Consider the following 18,793-nt stretch of genomic DNA (forward strand, 5'->3'; position numbering starts at 1 on the left):
TCATTAACACAGTTCCTAAATATATAAGAGGTTTAAGGCTATCCTTTGATTTTTGCTAGCCCGTGCAAACTTGATTATTGTTACTGTACACTATGAATTTTAAATTGTACTTTAAAAGTGAAACTTAGTTAAATATAAAGCTTAGGAAAGAACTTTGCCAAGTTGGTATTCTCCAAACTAAAATTATCTGTAGCAATAGTCTTTGACCCTGTCTCTACAGAAAATTCAAATAAATAAATAAAAAGTGCTCCCCAGATTCAATTCCTGATCAGGGGAAAAAAAAAGAACAAAGTGGGTTGGTATTTATTCATGTTTTTTGATGTCTTATAGCTGGTATATACAATTTCGTGTTTCTCTTCACACTAGAATAAGAATTTAAATGTATTTTTTAATATTTTTATTTTCTAGGTGTAGATAGACACAAAACAATGCCTTTATTTTTATGTAGTGCTGAAGATCGAACCTGGGTCCTGCCTGTGCTAGGTGAGCACTCCACCACTGAGCCACAATCCCAGCCCTTAAATGTATTTTAGAAAGTAATAAAAAATATAGATGGAAACATTTTCCACTTTTTCCAGAGAAAGTTAAAAGCTTTGCATTCATGTTTCAGATATAATATTTTATTGTTACTTGTGAAGAGCCCTACCTTTATTGAGATTCAGCTTTGCCCCTCTACTTACTCCATGTTAAAATGACTCCAAAATAGGCTACCCTTGAGCTCATTTGAAGTTGGGTTTAAAAGAGTGACTTTTTGTTATAAAGATTACTATGATCTCAAACAGGGGATAAAGTATGTAACTAATAAATGTTTAAGATTATAAAAATCATTTTTCTTGATTCACAGCTATTACACAAATTGAATATATTTTTATTCTTGTTAATTTTGTTTTGTACTTTCCTGGTAAACAAGACAACTATTGCCTGCTAGTGCCTTGAAGAAAGAAGTCCAATGTCTTATATAGCAACCTAAATTAATTTAAGATAATAATCCATCAGGCAGATAGGATGTAAGGCCAACTTGCAATGCTAATACTGACCCCAATTAAATGGAAAGGGCAAGTAACTGTGAAACCCAGTGCTCCTACTTTATGACTGGTGAAACTGGCTTGCTAGATATTTAAAACCAAAACTTGGAGACTAAAAATTAAGAAAGTAAAAGGGCCAAGGGAGGGTGCGGAGCCAATGTGTCACTCTTGCTCTTTCAGGTTGGCTTGAACCCAAGGACTGAAAGGGCTTCTCTAAGGGGTTTGCAGTTTTGGGTCACATGACTTCCCAATCAGGAGGAAAAATATAACTCTAGAGAATAGGAAGGGAACCAGTGCGCATTCTGCAAAAAGGAGGGTTATTGGAAAAACACATCCCTAATGCTTCTAATAGAAGCCACATGTGGTTGGAAAGACCTTGACCCATCCTGGTGGATGCAGAACTGGTGGGAGAAGCTTCTCCAAAGTTCTTAAGGGTGACCTCTAAGGAAACTCAGCTGACTCTTAACAATAGATAAAAACAAGGTCAATTCTGACCTACTTGGTCTTAAACACCTTGCAAGAGAGAGTAGCCTAAGTACAGTCATAAGTGGACATTTAAAAGGAAAAACATTTTTTTTTATTTTTAAAAAGATATTAATATATTCTAATGTGCATTTTAATAGTGTATCCTGGTATTAAGTATATGATTATATGGTTTATTGAAGTAATACAGAGGAAATAACATCTGGTTCTTTTTATTCTGCTTTGCAGTTTACAATTTTCTAAAAACATTCTATAAGTAGGTACTAATTTATTTTCTAGGATCAATTTATTTTTAGTAGTAGGTCACAGGCAAGTCACTTTCAATTGTCATAACTGCCAACAAAATCATTTGAGAAAGAAAACAGGTTTATAGTATTATTGGTGAAAGCATAAATTAGGTAAATGCCAAATATATTGAGAAAAAATAAATTAATATTATTTTATGAATATAATCATGCTTTGTTCAAAAAGACTATAACTGTAAATTTTCTTGTCATGTTCATTTCTACATATTGATAAAAATGAACTACTAAATAAAGAGATAAAAAGAAATCTGTTTAATAGGTACTATTTCTTCTTTTAGCAAATATTGCATATTTAGGAAAAATAGAACATGGTGGATTATTTAAAAGAATTAATTTCCCTTTTATTATAGTACTATATAATATTTATATGTGTATTCAAATTTTTTTTATTTTGCTTATTTGGACATTTAAAAGTTAAAAGAAGCAACCTGTAGGTTTTTACAAGACTTCTTGGTATAACTACTTTGCTGTTATAATCTATGACAAGATGAAATAAAGAATAGTAAAAGCTATAAAGTTATGTTGTAATCAAGATATAAGTATTAAAATATAACTGTTGATAGATTATATAAATACATGATTATTCATATATGTTTGTGTGTGTATGTACACTTTTTCAGCTCCATCAAGAGTAAGTAAGATCAGAGGATATGAAGGAAGGATTCTTAGATTTTTTTCTTAACACAGAGGTTACATTAAACAAACAAACAAACAAAAAAACACCTGTATTACAAAACTAGATGCCTTTGCATGTTCACATTACAGCTCAGGGTGGCACTTGTGCCATTATCCAGTATATTCCTGACAACTCTTGACAATGTAACTAAAATAAATCCTTAAAGATTTACATTTTGAAATAGATGCTATGTCCTTATATTTTGTGGCATGGAATGAACCTTTTAGTTCATGGTTTTCTGATACTTCCTGGTGGAACAGATTGCTGATATCTATAGACATTTTCATAGCATTGATGTATTTTTATGTTATCATGTCTGTTGTTTTATCAGTTTTGGTCCTATTATTATGTCTTCTTGTCTCGTTCATAGGGTATCCACCTCCCAGATAGCTTGTTATCTATCAAACCATGCAATTACCATGGCCCCCTGGATAGACCTTATAAAAAATATTAAGCATTTCACTGATAGATAACAGGGATTAAAAATACCTACCCTATACCCCTAATCAGCAGAACATAGGTACTGATTGAACTTCATCACCCTTATTCTCTGTGTAATTCAGGGTCTTCAGTACTTGAGGGGGAAAATGTTAGTAGACAAATGGATATGAATGGTAGAAACATGAGATTAATTAGATTTGTCATGTCACATCTTAAAGTGACATGGCAAGACCCTAAACATTCAATCCCACATAAGAGAAATCTCTAAGGTTGGTGCCTTATACAAAAATAGGCATGCCTCTAAATGGGGGAATGTGACAGAGATCCAGACCTGATTATTAAATAAAATTATGAGAACATTAAGATAAAGAACATTTCCCTGTGGAAAGGGTTAATTTTCTTATACTTTATAACTTTCTGAACTCTCTAGAAATGTAGCTACATCGATTAATTGCTAGGCCAATTAACTGCCATCTAAACTATAGCCTTGTAGGCTTAATTCTCAGAGCTATTGCTCTTAGGGAGGTAAAATCAAGTTATCTTGAGTTACTGCTGCCTATGGTGAAGGCCACATGGTGATAGCACTCACAGTGTTTTACTGTCTTTATTCCTCACCTATGAACTACTTATTGTAAATTCCCTGTGCATGCTCTTTGGTCACATTGGCCAAGAGTTCAAACCCTCCAATGTTGTATTGGTTAAGAAATGATGTCTACTTTCCTATTAAGAGCTCCCTGTAACCTCAGCTTCGGTTCCATAACTTTAGAACTCTAGCTTATCTGGGTCCATCAGTGTAAAGAAAACTGACTTCTCCAAGCCTTGGAGAACTTGGAGTGGTGCTTGGTGTCTTTCTGAGAGTGATTTCCATAACAAAAGAAGCAGCTGAAGACTTTGGCATTACAGGGGTACAAGTCCTATTTTCAATGAAAGATCTAAAACAGAATAGACTAGATCTAGGAAAATTTATACATGGACATAGCAATACACTGAGAACTTTCAACATTTAATCAAAACTTTGGACTCAATTTGGGAGGATATAAATAATACTATTTGTATAGATTTTAGCAACCACAGAGTGATAGTGACAGGATCTCCCTAAGCTTTAGAGATCAACTGCATCTTGTGGATAGAGGTTATCCTATAGGAATTACTGAAGTTCCTACTATAGACCCAAAATGGAATTATGATGAGGAAGAAGTTAGGAAAAAGCAGAACTACTAACTATTCTGCTTAAATGAAGGACTGAGAGAAAGCGAAATGAAGCCTTTAAACTATGCAGAATTAATAATGATACAACAGAACAATTAAGCCTGCTTTCCTTCTGGAACACCTTAAGGTGACATTCATTACACTTGTATAAGTCCATATTCTCTAGAAGGACAGTTGATTTTTAAAAGGTAAGTTTATCATTCAGTCAGCCCAGATATTAGGAATAAACTATAGTAGTTAGCCTTGGGTCCTGGAACTCTCATTGATGAACTACTAAAAATTGCATGTCCATGTATTATAACCACGAAAAGAGAAGGAATTAATGGCCCGGAGAAGAAATTATAAGGTACTAGAATGGAAAGTCCATCTCTTGAGGGCAGCACTAGTCAAATCCAGTTTTCGGTATCCTCAAATCATGTCTCCACCTGGGGAATGCTACTTCTGCAAAAAAACAAAAACAAAAAGAAAACAACAACAACAATAAAAACACAAACAAACAAACAAAAACCCCTGGCCACTGGAAGTATAACTGCCCAAGCAATAGCCAGGCAATAGCCACAGTGTGAGTGACAAGGACACTGGAAACATGATTGCCCTGAGGACCAAAGGGACTTTAGGACAACTGACTCTGCTGATGCCCCAGTGGCTAAAAAATCAGAAGGTCTTCAGACTCCATTGGCCTATGGCACTTCCATTGCAATTCATAGATGGAACTGAGGGTTATACTGGATTTTGCAGGCAAACCAGTGTCATTCTTACTTGATACAGTTGCCATTTATTCTGTTCTTATTTCTTTCTCTGCCAGATTATCTACCAGCTTTTGCTAGGTTAACATGAATTGATGGAAAGACCCAGACCCAACACTTTAATGAACTGGTGGTTTTGTACATGGGGTAACTGGACATTTCCTCATTCCTTCCTTATAAGCCTGACTGTCCAGACCCTCCATTAGGTCAAGATATATTAGAAATGAGGGGAGCTCAGATTGTTTTTGAAAATTCACAGGAATCACCTATGACATTTAAGACTTTAACAAATTCCACAAGGCATCTTCACAATGCCTGCAGATTCAAATGTAAATCCTGAGGTATGGGACATTGGAATCCCCAGGAAAGATCCAAAAAAAAAAAAAAAAAAAAAAAACGTATTCTTGGCCTACATGACCAAGGACCATGAATGGGAATTTTTAGACTTAAGGAGCCTACTAATTTCATATTTAGAATTAAGGAGCCTACTAATTTCTCTAACTGAAGGGGGAAATATTACTTTCTAGCTGTGGTCTTTGTAAGATATTGTTTAAATACTGGTTTAAATTGTAACATTTCTGTGCTACGTTGGAATGACAGCACTTAGGAATGTTTGCTTGCAATTATTTTGAGAAACAGCTGCCTGTGAAAAGCACCACTCCCCTTATCACTTGTAGGTGCTAGCCCTGCTTTAGACCTCTCTCTCTGCTTCAGTAAACAGGCTTGCCACAAAAATTCCCATTCATGGTCCTTAGTCATGTAGGCCAAGAATTCAAATTTACAAATGCTACAACTAAGAAATGAAGTTAAACTCAGGGCCCAGAATACAGAGTGATAGCTCATGTGGGTCTGCTGGTGTAAATAAACCTGAGTTCTTCAACCCTGCAAGTGCAGCTTGTTCTCTTGAGAACCAATTTCCATAACATAACAAGAGGCAATATCCTTGAAAACCTGAAACTCTTGCTGCCAATCATTCCCTAATTAATACATTTTTAAATCATGGATTCTGGGCGCCTTGTAACACCCAAAGTCTAGTTCTTAGAAGAAGTAATGGGGACAATCCTCTGGTTCAAGACTTAGAATAATTAATAAGGCAGTCATTCCCATCCATCCAATATCTCCTAATCCCTATATACTCTTAAAATGGACTCCTTCTGACAGAAACTGGTTCTCAGTACTAGATTCAAAGCATGCAATTTCTACATACTGGTACATCCTGACTCTCAATATCTGTTTGCATTTGAATGGAGAGAAACAGAAGGTGAGGTGGAACAAGTAACTTGGACAGCTTCCGCTGTTTGGGCAAGGATTAGCCAAGGATTTAAGAGACCTTAATTATAAGATTGAACAGTATTACAACATGTATATAATTCTAACATGATCCTCATCCTGTGAGGCTGCAAAAGATCATGTAGAAATTACTAAATTTTCTGGCTGATCATGGATTCTGAATATCTAAAAACAAACAAAAAGGGCCCAGTTAATGCAACATAAAGTAACCTATTTCTGAGTTATTTTGTCAAGGGGAACATTCCTAGTCAATAATTAGCACCATAAAATATATTGCAGTGATAACATTGTGCACCAAAAATAAATCAAAGTTGTAAAATCTATTCTCCTAATCTAAAATTCCTAATAAATATTTCAATATACCTGAGAGATGGATCATCTCTACATTCTATAACTTCAGGAAAGCTAGAATTTCAGTCATAGGGTCGCTTTATAAGTATTCTCATAAAATAGGTTGTTTTAGAAATAGTGATAGATACTCAAAATGCAAAATAATTTATCTAAAATTATGTCAGTAAAATGAATATTATGTCTCCTTACTCAAAATCCTTGGCAAATTATTCTTTGGTAAAGAGTGATGATGATATTCTAGGCATATCATTAAATTTCCATGGATTAGTTATTGAATCTCACAAACTATGAAGGCTGGGCATCATTTTTTTTTTTTTTTCAAAACTAGCTCCAATTCTATGTACTCCTCTATTTCCACTCTTGGAATCATGATTTGCAGGTGTTCTCAACAGGAGACAAGAGTCCATTATTTTCTATTAGCTGTTTCTGGTCAAGTTTTATGACATACATCTTCCAACAGAATGGGAAAGGTTTCCAACTTCTTGGAATAAGCCCAGGAAGTTACCCTGCAGGATGGTAAAAAACAGAGGATTAATCACCTGCACTGACCCAGCTGATAGTTGGCCAGATTCCAGAAGCAGGGCTCTGAGATGACACATGTGTGAGCTGAAACAAGATCACAAGACAAATAACACCACCACACTATTAATAGAAATACTGTCTGGACTGCAATTGCCCCAGAGTATATACTTTAGCTGGGTGACCACAGAAGCGAGGAAATGCAAGTACATCTCTCAGCTGACTGATTCAAACCTTCAAAGAAAGGAGTTTCCTCAAGCTGTAGTAGGTTGTGAATAACTATAATACACATTTGTATGAGAATTATTCTCTACTGGGCAAATGAGAATACTAAAGGTCTGAGTGCTTACACAGCAATGCAGTAGGGGAACAGTGTCTTAAAATGAGGACATTGGATTTTACACCCCTTCTCATCACCATCATGTCCTGATGTGCCATTTCTTCATAGCTGATCAGTATTCACCCAGAGCTTTCAGTTTGGAACACAACAATCAGTTGACTGGAGATGGCAGGGAACTAGGGAACTCAGGTTCGTAATTACTGATGCTGGTGTGGAGTTCTAGAATGACTAATGGTGGGACACATAGGAGGAACTGTAAGAGCCATTAATGTCAAGTAATAGTGGAATCAGATGGATTAGAACATGTGGGAGGGCCCAGGGTGTTGGTCAGTGTAGATCACTTCTCTAACATTCATAAAGCCTTAGGTTTGATTTATTACACCCAAAGTAAGAAGAAAAACAGACATCCAAAAAGACACAAAGACATAGTCTTGGTTTTCCAACATCTTTACTTTCACTTACTAGAAAGAACTATTTGCTATACATACTCGTTGAAAGTGTGCATAACCAAGTCATAACTTTAAATCATTTTTATCTCTAGTAACTGTTGTTCTACAAATATTCAGTTTTCAATAAACATTTCTTAGGAAATTTTTTGAAAGCATGGTTTCTTTATTGATTCTTGAACTGTAGATGCCAGCATTATAATGTATAAACCTTAATCAAAGCACACTGATATTTAATCCACAAAGCAATTATGGGAGATGAAATATCTCTTGCTAGACTTTTCTCATCACCCAAATATTCCTTTTTAACTGGGTTCTCCTCAATTTTTAATAATAATTTAATTTGTATTAAGGAGCCTACTAATTTCATGTTTAGACTTAATGTTTGAACCTCCAACAAAGAACTGATATTTCTGGTTGAATTTCAGTTCCATGACTCCATGGCAGAATAATTTTTGGTTACTACAAATGAAGTTGATAGGTAGCTGTGGTATATATATATAGCAGGCAAAGTCATCCAGTAGATATTGTGGATGCCACACAAAGGGCTATGATATAAACTCTACATGATTTTATACCCAAAATTTACCTAAAACCTTAGCCTTTTTAACAAAGACCCATACAAGTTTGTTCAAAAGGCATTGGAAATTTAGTGCACCCCAAACCCACAATCAGTGGAGAAATGAGTATTGTGAATAGGTTGCTTACCTTTGGCCAATGGGCCAGTCTGGCTTAGACATGTATTCATGTTCTCTGAAAACTCTTTTAAAATTGTGCAATGTGCCTGGCATGCTGGCACATGCCTATAATCCCAGTGGTTCTGGAGGCCGAGGCAGGAAGATCGTGAGTTCAAAGCCAGCCTCGGCAATGGTGAGGCACTAAGCAACTTAGTGAAACCCTGTCTCTAAATAAAATATAAAATAGGGCTGGGGATGTGGCTTAATGGCTGAGTGCCCCTGAGGTCACTTCCTGGTACCCCCCCCCCCCCCGGCAAAAAAATTGTACAGTGTACTCATACTTCTTCATAAGAAGAAGAGAGTGGAGGAACATATTATGGAGATGCCATGTGTGGTTGAATTTCTCCCACAACTCCTGCCCCTCAGGTAGGATTTTCCCATTTATAAGCTCATTTGGACCTTCCCACCAATCTTCTTCAGAAGGAAATCTCATGAGGAGCTTTTCACACCCTTTTTTTAGGGGAATGCCAGATGAAGCCTCATGCCCAGGTATTGCTTGGGCGCAATCTGAGGTTTTGCAGCTTTGCTGAATCATTTCTGCCCCCCCCATTTCTACAGCTCATGCTACTTCTCCCCAATAGGTCTTCTGTTGTTATCCATACTCATTCTTTAAGAAATTTATGAATATTAGGGTGTCCTCTTCCTTTGCCACCTTTCATATGAATTGTCATGTCTCTTGGAGAATGGACTCCTGCTCAGGGGTTGTGGCCCTAGGGAAAATTCAGATTATTATGGCGGGGTTGTATTGACTTCTAAGTAATAGCTGTCCTGTTGATCAACTGCAGTCACCTGCTGCAAAAACCCAGGACTACTCTTGGTCCACCATTTGTTGAACTGTACTTTGGGACTTCCCCTTCATGGAGAAACAGTTCATACTACATCCTGAGTAGGATGGCTCCAAAGTGGTCACTGGAAATTTAGACCATACAGAAACATCCAACAGTTCCCACCTTACTACAAATGATATGCAGTGGCCTTGGAAAGGCCTAAAGATCATAATATCTGTTTCTCACTTCAATGTTGCATTTATGACTGCATGGACACCTTGTATTTTCTCAGAGAGAAAACCAAATGTTTCTACCACAGCCAGGCCCACTCCTAGCCTAGTCTTTCAATTCTTCTACCTAGGAACATCTTTCTCCTGGGATTTTGGCTCAGTGGTATCATACTTGCCTAGAAACATCTTTCTTAGAATGTGGCACAGGTCAGTTCTTTGCCTCCTATCTTCACATGTTGCCTTCTCAGTAGTCCATTCTCACCCACTTTATTTATTTCATCCTTTCCAATCCCCATTCTAATTTATCCATTTCTTACACTTTTATCACCTAAGCTCATATCACTATCTGGCAAACTACATATTTTTACCTAGTTTTTGTTTAGGGTCCAACTGATCATTTTAGGCTATAAGTTCCATAAAAGCTGGGATTGTTTACAAATTTGTCCACTATTTGTAAAACATATTTACTGAATCAATGTCTAAAATCTATTTGTTGAATGAGTAAAAGTATCAAGAGTTTCTTTTTTTGTAGGAGGGATTGAGCCCAGGGGCATTTGACCATTGAGACACACCCTCAGCATTTTTCATTTTGAGGCAGGGTCTCATTAAGTTGTTTAGACTGGCTTTGACCTTATAATCCCCCTGCCTCAACATCTTGAGTTGTTAGAATTACAAGCATGCACCACCGTGCCTGACCAGGGTTTCTTTTTGAGGTGATAAAAACGTTCCTAAATCAACTGTGGCAGTGGTTGTGCACATCTGTGAATATAGTAAAAATCATCAAACTCTAGGCTTTATATGGGTGAATTGTATGGTATGTGAGCTAAGGCTGTCAAAAGAGAACAAGAGATATAATATCCCAGGCAATGTCATAAAGGAGATCACCATGTATGCTCTGTGAGAATAGAATATGTAGAGAAATTTCCTTCATTACAACATTGACCTGGGATGTCAATTAGGAAAAGCACCTCCACAATGGCTGCAAAGTGCAAGCTCCAACATTAGAAGACAAAGGCTCAAATCCTCCAAACACCACTTTCTAGTTGAGGAACTTTGGAAATGTCACCATTTTTTCTAATGTACAAAATGGGCACATAATAGTACCCAAAGTCTTTAAGTAAACTCTTCTTCACATTATATGGAAAGCTGAAATGTGACAATGGATAATTGCAGTAAATACTGTAATGGACATACTGACCATTATTATGAGGTATTTTCAGGATTTTTATGGCAAACCACAGGAGATGGGAGACAGACATAAACAAGATCTCAGTGACTGTTTCTTTTGATGCATCTTTATATACTAAGTGCTGATGGACTTTGTTTTATTGAATGAATGGTATATAAACTTAACCGTAGGAGCAGTGTTTCCACACTTCCATACAAAATAGGATTGAAGGCATTATTTCCAAATGTGTAAGATCGATGAAATAAATTATTTGCTAATTTAATACTGAAGCAAATTTGTTTCTGTTCTTCCTCCACCACTTACCCATTTACCCTCATCCCTACTCCATAAAACTCCCCACCCACATCCATCCCATCTGATGCCCCACTCTACCACCCATGTATGGACCCTCCTATCTCTGCCATAGCCATCAAGAAAACCCAACAAGCACCCAGGAATTGCACCCTCACTCCTCTGCCCCAATATGCCCCCACACACAGATGCAGCATGCCCCTCCCCTTCCCTGTGCTGCCTCCCAGCAACAGGCACAGTGGGTTTCCCCTCCCTCATGCACTATCTCACTCAGCTCCTGGTCCCCTAATCTCTCCACAGCCAGGGCCCAACTCACCATACACTACCCTTGCACACGGGAACCTTCCCTACCTGTAACTCCCCTCCATGCTCCAAGCTAGGGCTCCAGGGGAAACAATCCACAACCACCTGCTCTGGTGCAGTATAAAAGGCCAGTGTGGGTGGGCCTGGCATTCTCACTGGGCACTATGGAGAGGATGATGGTTACTCATTCATGGAGAGCAGCAAAGATGGTATGACAAACAGTCCTGGCAGTTGACAAAGGACAAACCTTGGAGAACACAGAGGAACCTGCTTCTCCAGTGCCTGGCCACCTCTTCTACACCCACAGAAACATGTGGCACCGTGGATCAGATGCATGAGAGGGGTGGTGCTATGCTTCAGGGCTTTGGGGCGGGTCTATATGAGAGGGCATGGCCTATGAATACCCTGTAGGGGAAAAGCGTTTGGAGAAGTAAGACCCAGGGGACTGAACTCAGGGCTCAGTGTCAGATCCCTGGGAGGTCATGGAGCCTTAATGGTGGTGGACAGTTGATAAGACCTAGTGATAGCAAGACCTACAGTACTCATCCTGTCTACAATGGCTCAGGCTAATGTTGGTTGATATCAACACAACATTCATTCATCCTATGTGTGTCCTTGATTTAAAGACAGTCCTTATGGAAAGTATGTAGTAGGATTCTAAAGTTTTCTTTCCAGTCAGAATGTCTTTTGCACAGTGAGTTTTATTAATTTTCATTTTGAAAAATCTGGTTACATGAAATAAAGTTAAATGAAAGGAGATAGAATAGAACATGAATTCAATCATTTCATTCAACATTTTAGCTTTAAAACCAGGAAAGCATAAATTCTAACCACTGAAATATCCTCTTTACTACAAGAATATTACAGCACAAAATTCTGATGGGCAAAAATTCTGAAGCTGGCTTTGAATTTGCCATCCTCCTGCCTCCACCTCCCAAGCCACTGGGATTACAGGTGTGCACCACTTTGCCCACACATCCTTCCTTTTGTAATATATATTAATTATATATTAATTTGTGAAATATATATTGTTAATTAATACATATTATATACATTATGCATTAATGTAATATATATTAAATGTAATATATATACTATATAATATGTAATGTGTGTTTGTACAAACACATATCTTTTGGCATCCACTCAATCTATTCATAGACACTTGGCTGTTCTGCACCTTTGTACTGTTATAATAATACTGCTATTGAAGCCAGATTTAGACAGTCAGTATAGGTAAATAAATCAATTCAGGTCAGATCAAGGAGGCCAATTTGAGACCAGGAAGACTGCCCCTGAAGGACTGAAATGCTAATATTTCAGAGTCCTTCCCCCACCCTTATCAAGATAATCTGCCCCTGCTCCAACCTGTTGCTAACATAACCTATCCCAAGGATTATCCCTCCCTACAGGGAGTTATAAAAGTTGTTATCTGGCCCTTCCCCTTGCACATCTGCTTCTCACCTTTTGGCCACTCCACTGAGCCTAGTCATATATACAGGAAGGATAGAGATGAAGGGAAGAGAGCAGGAAAATGAAGGAAGCCTGGAATATTAAAAAAAAGGCAGAACGCTCTCACTTCTTGGCATACCAGAATACCAGCTATGACCCCCTTCACCTTCTGGGAGAAGTCTATGTTACACCTTTTAAAATAACCCTATTTTTTGCTTGCCTCGGCATGCTTCTCTAATGTTACACTTCAACTTGTGAGGAAGCAGGACTTGTTACTAGTATTGCTATGAACATGGGTGTTAAAATATTTAAGTTCTGCTTTGAATTATTATGGTTGTATACCCAGAAGTGAAATCATCTGGATCATGTAGGATTTTTGTTTCCATTTTTTAAGGAACCACCACACAGTTTTTAATAACATAACTACAATTTTAGATTGCCAATAACACTGTAATTTTCTACATCCTTGACAACACTTGCTATATTCTTCTTTTTTTAAAAAAAAATAGTAGCCACCCTAATGAATATGATGTAATATCTCATTGTAGTTTTGATTTTCATTTACCTGATAATAGCAATGTTGATTGTCTTTTTGTGTGTTTGGTTGAATTTTCTATATATTTTGGATTTTAATCCCTTATCAGTTTGCCACTCTCTCAGTATTATTAAAATTTATTTATTTTTTATTTATATATGACAGCATAATGCATTATAATTCTTATTACACATATAGAGCACCATTTTTCATATCTCTGGTTGTATGCACAGTATATTCACACCAATTAATGCCTTCATACCTGTACTTTGCATAATAATGATCATCACATTCCACCATCATTAATAACCCCATGTTTTGTCCGTTCCCCTCCAACGCCTCTGCCCTATCTAGAGTTCATCTATTCCTCCCATTCTCCCCCTCCCTACCACACTATGAATCAGCCTCCTTATATCAAAGAAAACATTTGGCATTTGGTTTTTGGGATTGGCTAACTTAGCATTATCTTATCTAATTCCATCCATTTACATGCAAATGCCATGATTTTAGTATTTTAGTTTGGTCAATTTTTTTCAATTGTTTCTTTTGTTACAATTTCATTGATTTCAGCTCTGATTTTAATTATTTCTTGCCTTCTACTACATTTGCTCTTGTTTTGCTCTTCTTTTTCTAGGGTTTTGAGATGAAGTGTGAGATCATTTATTTGTTGGTTTTTTTCTTTTTTTGAGGAATGAACTCCAAGCAATGAATTTTCATCTTAGAACTGCTTTCATGGTGTCCCATAGATTCCGATATGTTGTGTCTGTGTTTTCATTTATCTCTAAGAATTTTTTGATTTCCTCCTTTATGTCTTCTGTAACCCATTGATCATTCAGTAACATATTGTTCATTCTCCAAGTGATGTAATATTTTTCCTTCCTTCGTTTATCATTGATTTCCATTTCATTCCACTATGATCAGATAAGATGCATGGTATATCTCCACTCCTTTATAATTTCTAAGAGTTGCCCTATGGCATAGTATATGGTCTATTTTTGAGAAGGATCCATGTGCTGCTGAGAAAAAAGTATATCTGCTTGATGGTGGTTGATGTATTCTATATATGTCGGTTAAGTCTAGGTTATTAATTGTGTTATTGAGTTCTATAGTTTCTTTATTCAACTTTTATTTGGAAGATCTGTCCACTGGTGAGAGAGATGTGTTCTACAATTATAAGTCACCCATAATTATTGTGTTGTGGTTTATTTGACTCTTGAACTTGGGGAGAGTTTGTTTTATGAACATAGCAGCACCATTGTTTGGTGCATAAATATTGATAATTGTTATGTCTTGTTGGTGAATGGTTCCCTTTAACAGTATATAGTGTCCTTCTTTATCCATTTTGATTAACTTAGGCTTGAAGTCAATTTTATTCGATATGAGGATGGCCACCCCTGCTTGCTTCCGAGGACCATGTGAGTGGTATGATTTTTCCCAACCTTTCACCTTCAGCCTGTGTATGTCTTTTCCTATCAGATGAGTCTCCTGAAGGCAGCATATTGTTGGATCTGTGTTTTTAATCCAGGTTACCAGCCTATGTTGCTTTATTGGTGAGTTTAAGCCATTAACGTTTAGGGTTACTATTGATATATGGTTTGTACTTCCGGTCATGTTTGTTTATTTATTTATTTTTAATTTGGTTTGTTTTTTCCTCTTTGATTAGTACCCCCCGCCCCCCCCCCCCCCGCTTTACTGAGGTACTTCCCACTGGTTTTTTTTTTTTTGGTTGTTCTTTTTCATTTCCTCTTCGTGTATGGTCTTGCCCAAAATGCTTTGCAGTGCTGGTTTTCTGCTGCGAATTCTTTTAATTTTTTTTTTATCGTGAAAGATTTTTATTTCATTGTCAAACCTGAAGCTTAATTTTGCTGGATACAATATTCTTGGTTGGCACCCATTATCTTTCAGCGTTTGAAATACGTTGTTCCAGGATCTTCTCGCTTTTAGCATCTGTGATGAAAAATCAGCTGTTAACCTAATTGGTTTACCCCTGAATATAATCTGCCTCCTTTCTCTTGTAGCTTTTAATATTCTCTCCTTGTTCTGTATGTTGGATATCTTCATAATAATGTGTCCTGGAATTGGTTTATTGTGGTTTTTGTATGTTCAGCGTCCTGTAGGCTTCTACGATTTGGACATCCGTTTCATTTTTCATGTCTGGAAAGTTTTCTAAAATTATTTTATTTAACAGATTGCTCATTCCTTTGGTTTGGACCTCTATTCTTTCTCTATCCCAATGACTCTTATGTTGTTGTTTTTTTATGATATCCCATATCTCTTGGATGTTTTGTTCATGGTTTCTTACCATCCTTTCTGAGTTGACTAGACAATTTTCAAGATGATATATTTTGTCTTCATTGTCTGATGTTCTGATTTCTACTTGATCTACTCTACTGGTAATACTCTCATTTGAGTTTTTAATTTGGTTTATAGTTTTCTTCATTTCTAGGATTATTGTTTGATTTTTTTTATAACCTCTATCTCCCGGTAGAGTTGTTCTTTTGCTTCTTGAATTTGTTTATGTAATTCATTGTCAAATTGTTCTTTCATTGTTTACATTTGCTGTCTAATGACCTCTTTAAGATTCCATTCCATCTGAGTCAGTATGCCTTGAGTTCTTTATCTGACATTTTTCTGATGCCTCTAGGTTCTCCTGTAAATTTAAGCTGTCCTGCATTGTTTGTAATCTTTGTTTCCTTGTTTTTTCATGACGCTCACGTTACTTTCCAGCTCTGTTTGACTGCTGTGTTACTATTTTCTCCTATAATTTGTTTTGGTATTGTATATCTCCGGGATCTCTCCATTGTGATGGGAGACTATGTCTAGAGATGTTGGGTTTTATTGTATTTTAAAGCAAATTCATTTGTTTCATAAAAGACATACGGATTCTGATGGCGTATAGCGATCTGCGGTTTGGTCTTAGGACTTTATGTTTAGGTCGGGTGATGTGATGGTATGGGGGTTAGTATATCTTAGCTACCTTGGAAGATTGCTCTACTGAAGGGGGATATTAACAGGAGAATGGACCGGAGTATTTGGGGGTAGCTAGGGACTTGGGAGCACTATAGACAGTTTCGGAACATTCACCTATATGCGTTTAGTAAATTACACGTAATAGAAGTCGTAATGCTTGGGAGGAAAGGTAGGGGAAGGGGAAGGAAGAAGTCACTAAAGAGAAATAGAGAAAAATAGAATAAAAGAAAAGTGAAAAATAAAAATTGAAAAGAAATAAAAAAGATAAATGCAGTCTTAGAGTAGTATTATCTTCTCTTTCAGTAGGTGGAGCTGTGCCCTCTGTGCCAAGCTTCTGCCCTCAATATGCAGAAAACAATCCCTGTGAGGCAGCTTCTCTTCCCCAGCTGGGCAGCTCTCCAATCCTGGCCTCCCAGGGCCCTTCCTGGTCTCCAGCCTCCCTTCCTCCCCCCCACCCCACTTCTGCCAGCCAGGCCCCACTCACTGGTGCCATTCTCCACAGATCTAGCTACACTCTGGGCCTGCAGCCTCCGGGGTGCCCTGTTCTCTTGAACAACTGGGCACTATCTCTGTTTGCCATTCACCCAGACCCCAATGTTGTGGAGCATGGGAGCTGGGGGTCGTCAGCTTATTTTGCCTGATTCCCTCCGGTAGCGCCCCCCCCCAGCTGGCGGAAAAAGGCCTCGGCTGTTGCCACTGGTTGGAGGGGGAGTTGGAGGTCACGTGCCCCTCCTGTTTCCCTCTGCTCCGATAATCACACCCATGGAGAACTGGGGAGAGATTTTTGAGATTCCCCAGCTGTATGGATAGGGAGGGCTGAGGGTCACACACCTGCTGTCACCGATTTCACTGCAGAGTGATCCCTTCCGCCGAACTCTGATGAAGTCAGTTCTCTGCCATGGTGGGCCCCGGTCTCCTTGCCCGGGTATCTGATGGGAAGGGTGGGTCTGGTCTGACTCTCCTAAGCCCTACCTCAGATCTCGGTCTGCTGGCCCATCGAGGCTCGGTTGGCACCTCCTGAAAGGGTCCAAAGTTTTGTTTCTCTACACCGCTCGTGGGTCTCCTTAGTGCTGAGTCATGGCAGGTTGGTGGTGGGTCGACAGTGGGTTGCCAATCAACCAGCCAGTATCTCCGCGCTGGGTGGCCTGGATTCACCCACGCCCGAGCATGCTGTGGCCTTTGAGAATCTCAAACTCCTCGCTTAGGTTTCACCTCAGCTCAACTTTGCAGGACATTCCTGAGCAGACAGCATCCAGTCATTCTGAAGTCTCTCTCTGCCAGCATAGCTGAGGAGGTCACAGGAGTGCTCTCTCCCCACCTGCCGCCATGTTCTTCCTTCTGTTTCCCATGATTTTATTCTCTTTTATTGCTGAGTAATATTTCACTGTGTATATATGCCACATTTATTTTATCCATTCTTCTATTGAAGTTCATCTAGGTTGGTTCCACAGTTTAGCTATTGTGAATTGTGCTGCTATAAACTGTGGCCCTGTAGTATGTTGTTTTTAAGTCCTTTGGGTATAGACCCAGGAGAGGGACAGCTGGGTCAAATGGTGTTTCTATTCCCAATTTTCCAAGAAATTTCCATACTGCTTTCTATATTGGCTGCACCAATTTGCAGTCCCAACAGTAGCATATGAGTGTGCCTTTTTCCCCATATCCTTGCCAACACTTATTGTTGTTTGTATTCTTGATAGCTTCCATTCTGACTGGAGTGAGATAAAATCTTAGAGTAATTCTGATTTGCATTTCTCTAATTTCTAGAGATGTTGAACATTTTTTTATATTTGTTTAATAATTGTATATTCTCTTCTGAGAAGTATCTGTTCAGTTCCTTGGCCCATTTATTGATTGGGTTATTTGTTTTTTTGGTGCTAAGGTTTTTGTGTGCTTTATGTATCCTAGAGATTAGTGCTCTATCTGATGTGCTTGTGGTAAAGATTTGCTCCCATTCTGTAGGCTCTCTATTCACCTCACTGTTTTCGTTTGTTGAGAAGAAGCTCTTTAGTTTGAATTCATCCCATTTATTGATTCTTGGTTGTAATCTTGTGCCATAGGAGTCTTATTAAGAAAGTTGGTTCCTAATCCAACATGATGAATATTTGGGCTTAGTTTTTCTTCCATTAGGCACAAGGTCTCTGGTTTAATTTCTAGGTCTTTGATCCACTTTGAGTTGAATTTTGTGCATGGTGAGAGATAGGGGTTTTATTTCATTTTGTTGAATATGGATTTCCAGTTTTCCCAGCACCATTTGTTGAAGAGGCTGTGTTTTCTCCTTTGTCTAATATAAGATAATTGTAGTTTTGTGGGTTAATATCTGTGTTCTCTATTCTGTACCATTGGTCTACCAATGTGTTTTGGTGCCAATACCATGCTGTTTTTGTTACTATTGCTCTGTAATATTGTTTAAGGTGTGGTATAGTGATGCCACCTGCTTCACTCTTCCCGCTAAGGATTTTTTTTTAGCTATTCTGGGTCTCTTATTATT

This window comes from Marmota flaviventris, chromosome 4, assembly GCF_047511675.1.
Source record: "Marmota flaviventris isolate mMarFla1 chromosome 4, mMarFla1.hap1, whole genome shotgun sequence".
NCBI classification, from domain to species: domain Eukaryota; kingdom Metazoa; phylum Chordata; class Mammalia; order Rodentia; family Sciuridae; genus Marmota; species Marmota flaviventris.